Here is a 6,060-nt window from a genome sequence, read left to right as displayed (position 1 = left end):
GGAGGGGAACAGCGTTGGGGAATCGGGGAAGGGGAACAGACAAGTTGCTGTCCTTTTGTTCTTCAGTCTAGTTGTGAAGGACGTCGTTTCACTGGCCCATGTTGGTATTATCATTGTGCTCTTCCCGGGTGAGGCAGATAGGTCACCGGCCTCTGGACAGCCACTCATGGCAGCTCACGAAAACTCACGCCCGCTGCCGGCCAGCCCCACTGTAGCCTATGCTAGCACCAGCGACTCCTGGCAGCCCAACTCCAGGTCAAGCTGTTATTCACCATCTTAGCTGTAGAGGACACAGCATCACTGGCCCTCATGTGGGATCCGAACCAGGGCCTTGCTGCTCAGAGCTGGCATCCCAAGCCAACTCCTAACCAATGTGCCACTCGGTCGGTCCCTCTGAGCTGCATTTGATTGCAACTTGCTTCAGGTGTTATTGAATCATCTTATCATTTTAGATCTTTCCACTTTTTGTTTGTATCAAAGTCAGAGCTATTCTGTTCTGGAAACACCTAAATCAAGTTGTTTGCTCTATGCAATACATTTCATCGTGAATGTTCTGGAACATTCCCCTTGTTTGGTTGCCTCAAAATATAACTTTCTAGGTCACCATAAGAAATCTCAAATGTTCACCATTTTATGTCTCATGAGGAAGCTTACTATTATATGCTAATGTTCCTCTCTAACATCAGTTATTGCAGTTATCCATCACATGTTAAGCTTTCTTCAGATAATTGCCATTCTTTGTAATCCACTCACTTCAATTTTTACTGATGAAGTTAAGGCACACCACTGTGATAATATGTGAAAAATCATTGTAATAATGAAATTGACTATTGAATTTAACTTTGTGCTTTTACATGATAGTTTCTGTATTACTTTCCAGTAATTTTGTCTCTCGATTGTCAGACTTTTGATTGCAAGAATTAATCATCATTGTCTTAGATAATTTTTACTCTTTTCCATATATTTTATTCCATCTGGATTTCATGTTAGCTTTTGCAATGATTGTACAAACATATTCTATATTTAGAGTATTCGTAACAGAAATAAACTTAGGAGAGCTACTTTAACTCATATATAATAGTGAGAAATCATCATGTGTTTCTCCTTTAGAGTCTGTGTTCTCTCCTAAGGCCAGAATGTGATATCCAGGGGCTACCATGGTCTTTCCACACACTGAGCTTTGCTTCAGGTTCCCTTTAAAAATAACAACTTAGCATTTTAGAAATGGTGTGTGGTTGGGTGTAAAATACAGTTTGGTTCTAAGCCCCAATATTTTCTCCCTGTGATACTGATCTACAGATCAATTGGGTCTCCATTCTCTTATCCTTAAAATAGGGGAACAGTGCCTACCTTGCAGGTCTGTTCTGTGAATTAGAATAGTGTCTGGCTTATAAAATGGGTTCCCGTGATGATGGCCAATATAGCATGAATGCTTTAATTGTGGACATTTTACTTCTTTCCTAGCATTGGGTTTTTCTATACTTGATTCCTTTAGCTTGTCATAAAAATTTCCAGTATTTTTTGTTGACCAAAGACCCTCAAGTGTGCCTTTTCATTTCCCCTCTACACCAGTGATCAGCTCTTCAAAACATTTTATGATGTTTTTATAAATACTTTTTCTAAGTTTCTAAGAAAATCATTTTATCCAAGTTACTTTATGACTTAGAGGTATTTTTTTGAATGCTGATGGATTTAAAAATAAGCAGGTATTTAGTTTGTTAACCTTTAAAATGCAATGTTAATAGTGAACCATGACAGAATTGGTCATTTTAACAGCCCAGCAGAAATTTGAAGATAACCAAATAGCTTTAGTTTTTAGTGCATCTAAATTATAAATGATGCCCTAAAATTATAAGGACAATGGCTTCCAAATATGTAGTTCAGGTGACCCTGCACCACCTGCATATTGTGTTAAATTAGATGTAAATTTTATTCACATAAATATTCATGTTTATTATAACAAGTGGCCTAGCACGTTACAGATGGTAAATACATTGCAAATAACTGCTGATTGACCTTTCTATTTGCATATAAATTATTAAATGAGTGGACAGTTTAGCTGTAGTTCCATGCTAGCAGTGTAACTAAATCATTTTCATAGTACTTTGATAATAGGTTTATAAGAGCCGTTTCCAGCTTTGGAAAAACATCATGATATATAACAAAACATAGGAGAAATTTAGCTAAAGACTATGACGCATGGGGATGTGATAAAATTCTCTCTCTTACTGCTTGCTCATGCTGGTCTCTGAGTGGTAACTTTCATTATGGTTGCATCTAAGAATGGTTGCAGAGCACCGGGACAGTGGAATACCCACAGCAGGAGAATGGGGAAAAGCCAGGCTGTGTGCTCAGCTGGCACAAACTACAAGGGCAATGTGTCCCTGTTTGAGAGGTAATTAAGACCATGCTTTTCATGTATAGAAGTCTCTAAACCTCAAACACCATGAAATAATGCTTAAAGTATTTGTATTTCCAATAAACACCTGTTTGGGTTAACAGTTTGGTAATGTTTTCATTGAAAAATATACTTGTAATCAGCAATGTCCAGAGACATATCTTCACCCTTGGATAAATTATATACTTTGTGAGTTGAGTCAAAGCTGATTTTCTCCCCCCAAATAACATTATTTACATAGACTATTTTAGTAAAGTATTTTTCAGTTATAAAATAAGAGCTGTATTCAAACAAATTGCTTCCTTAATATTGATTACATGTATACGAACTGGATAATTACATCAACATTCAAGTTGAATCAGGAAAACAGTCTTCCAATTAACCTTGTGCTGCATGTAATTACAAGGTGAATATTCAAAACCAACTGAGATGACCATTTACAAATTATAATTACTTTTATCTTGGGACTGGAAGAAACAAAGTTTATACTATATAATATTATAGTATAATAGCATCCCAAGGCTTTGAAAGTTTATAATCATAATGCTAAGAGTAAGCTATGATTAAGTAGTAGTTTCTATCATTTATAATTATTTCCTTCTTTGTTAAATATCCTTTTATTATGATTTATTTTGGGGTGGATGTTTTTCCTTTATTATGTAAACTCTGCTATTGTCTATACTATAAACAAAATTGGAATATTCAGAACCTGTATCTGTTGTCATAAAGAAACTAGTGATAATCATATTATATACAATGACTTTATAGTATTTTTCCTGATCCTCTTGCAGATACATACAGTCAATGCAGAACTGTAATGCCTGCTGCATTTAATTCATACAAGTACATGGATAAATATTTTTCTGTAAATATACTCAATCTTTCTAGAGAAACTGAATAAAATGAAGGGCAGTTTTAGATCTCTTTTACAAGTTAGGAAATCAAGTCTCAGACAGGTTAAGTAATTCGCCAAATGACCCAGCTAGAATTTAGCACAGCTAGAGTTTAAAACTCCCTGCGTAGGAAACACCAAATGAAGACAGTGTTTCAAAGACAGTGACCTAATGTATTAAAAGCTGTTGGGACATTAACCAAGAAATGCGTATTAGAATTGGTAAAATAGAGGTATTTGAAATTGTAATGAGAACAGCGTTAGAGGATTGGGGGTGGGTTGGATTGTAATGGGTTGAAGAGAAACTGGGAGTTCAGGATGCAGCAATCTCAAGTGTATACACATTTCAACAAGTGTGCCTATGACGGTAGAAGCGTCTTGAAATAAAGACAAAGTGGAGTAACAAAGAGAAGGCCTTTATTTGCAGCCTTCTGACAGTTAGCAAGGTGTTACATGTTTTAGGCACTTAGATTGGTTTGAAGTAAAAAGGCATAAGGACAGAAGAATGTGACGTAAGGCCAGACAAATATTCTGGTTTCACTCTCAGAATTACAATAGATGGCCTATGGATAAGCAAGTCTATAGAAAATGCATTCGGTGGGCTTGAGTTTAGCAGGAACAATGAACAGTTTAGCAACCAAAGAGAGTACACTCTTTAGTTTACAGTTTCGCAATAAAAACTAAGGGTAGCGGCTTGCAATTCTGGGTTTAGGGGGTTACAAAAACTATAAATGAAGGCATAGCTGGAGGGATTTTTAAAGATGAGAACTAGTAGAGCATATTTCATGCTGTTGAAAATATCTAACACAGAAGAACAGACTGACGATGCAGACGAGAAAGGGCTAAGCAATGAAGTGAGGACTTTGAGGAGGTAAGAGATGAAATCCAGAACTCTGCAGAAAGCTTAGCTTTTGGTGGCAGGAGCCTTAAGTTTTGCATATTAGCTACAAGATGTAGGCCAAGGCTCTAAAGAGTTGTGTTTTTTTTTTAACCTATAAAATGCAATAGTTGGATTATATTTTTTTCTTTTTTTAATTAAAGCTAATTGGGGTGACAACGGTTAGTAAAGTACATAGGTTTCAGGTGTACAATTCTGTAATGCATCATTTATATATCACATTCAAAAGCCCCTTCAAGCACCTACAGTTTATGATGCTATGCTAACAAATTGTCTCCTTAGAGCTTGTGCAACTTTTTAACAATCTTATGTTCTTAGCTATTTTTCATGCCATATATAAAAGCTCATGAAATCTTTCAGACTTCATAGTTGGAGGTAAGACTTCATCACTAACTTTGTTACCTTGGACATGTTAACTCTATCCCAGTTTTCCCATTAGTAAAATAAATACCTACCTTCTATGATCATTGTGAGATTTAAATAAGATATTCTGCCTGCTTGGAATAGTGCCCAGAAAATAGTAAGTGCAACAAATGTTAGAGCTTAGTGCCATTTTTATTCCCAGGTTAACCTCATTTTGCTGACTCAGCACCTAGAAAATTCCCTTTGCCATCTAACAAATTATTACTTTCTCAAAGCTATCTATGTTAGTGAGAGATTCCCTCACATTTGCTTTTGTGTTTAAAAATAGATATTACAAGGCAGGATGTGAGAAATGGTGAAGAAAAGTAGATTGATAAGACTAAAAAAAAATGAATAGACTGAATCACTCATGCAATGATTAAATATCTGTTTCCTGCAACTAAGGATGATGATGAAAGTTGGGCAGTTCCTGCTTTCACAATGCTCTCAGTTTAGTGGTATAACAATGGGCTCTTCTGTAAACCTTGTTGGTTGATTGACTGTGTAACTCTCAATGCATCTGAATCTTTGGTTTTTAGTTTCTTAATCTATAAAATGAGGATACTGGTTGTGATGCCTAAAAAGCAGCATTTTAGAAAGCAAGGGCTGAAAATATAATGAATGTGAAAATGCTTAGCATATAAACTGTATAGTGCAGGGCTTCTCTTACTTATTAAGCCTCTTCATGTGGGCTTAGAAAGTGGCTGAAACCACTTGGAGTTCCCACAGGCAGGTGTACCTAGTGGAGGAAAAAAAATGGCGGGACTCTAGAAAATAAAAATTTGAAGGTCATCAGCACAAAGAAGATGCTGGAAGCAAGAGGATAAAATGAGATCACTGTGTCCAAGAGGAAAAACAGAGAAAGTAAGAGGACTGGGTCATGAAATACTCCGACATTTAGATGTCAGATGGGGAGGAGAAGTCAGGAAAGGAGACAAAAAGGAGAAAGGGGGAGAAAACCGAGAACATGGAATCACTTCCGGAAAAAAAATATTTCAAGGAGGAGCTAGTGGTAAACCATGTCAAAAGCAGCTAAGACGTCTACTAAAAGGAAGACAGATAATTGACTGCTAGCTTTGGTATGAAATAGCTCACTGTTTAATCTTGATAAAGCCATTTCTGTTGAGGAATGAGTCAGAAAGTGTGGAAGAGCTTGAAGAGATCAATAATGGAAGGTCTGACGGTGAATTGAAAAAGTAGAGACAAAGAGATTATTAAAGTAGTCAAGGGCATATGGCATTGACAGAATTAGTGAAAGGTATTCAGATTCAGTGATAATGCAGCCCATGCAGTGATATAACCATGAAAATGGTAGCCTTTTTGTTTTTGTTTTCACTGAGTGACTTAGGTATGGAAAAGTTTCTGTGAAATAAATTACTAATTCATTTAGGAACTGTAGGTAAAATTACCATATAGAATTGACTATTTGGAAAGATTATGTGAAGTCACCAGTAATGATTATAAAATATC

The sequence above is a fragment of the Hipposideros armiger genome, unplaced genomic scaffold, assembly GCF_001890085.2.
Source record: "Hipposideros armiger isolate ML-2016 unplaced genomic scaffold, ASM189008v1 scaffold_412, whole genome shotgun sequence".
Taxonomy (NCBI): Eukaryota; Metazoa; Chordata; class Mammalia; order Chiroptera; family Hipposideridae; genus Hipposideros; species Hipposideros armiger.
This window is presented reverse-complemented; position numbering follows the sequence as displayed.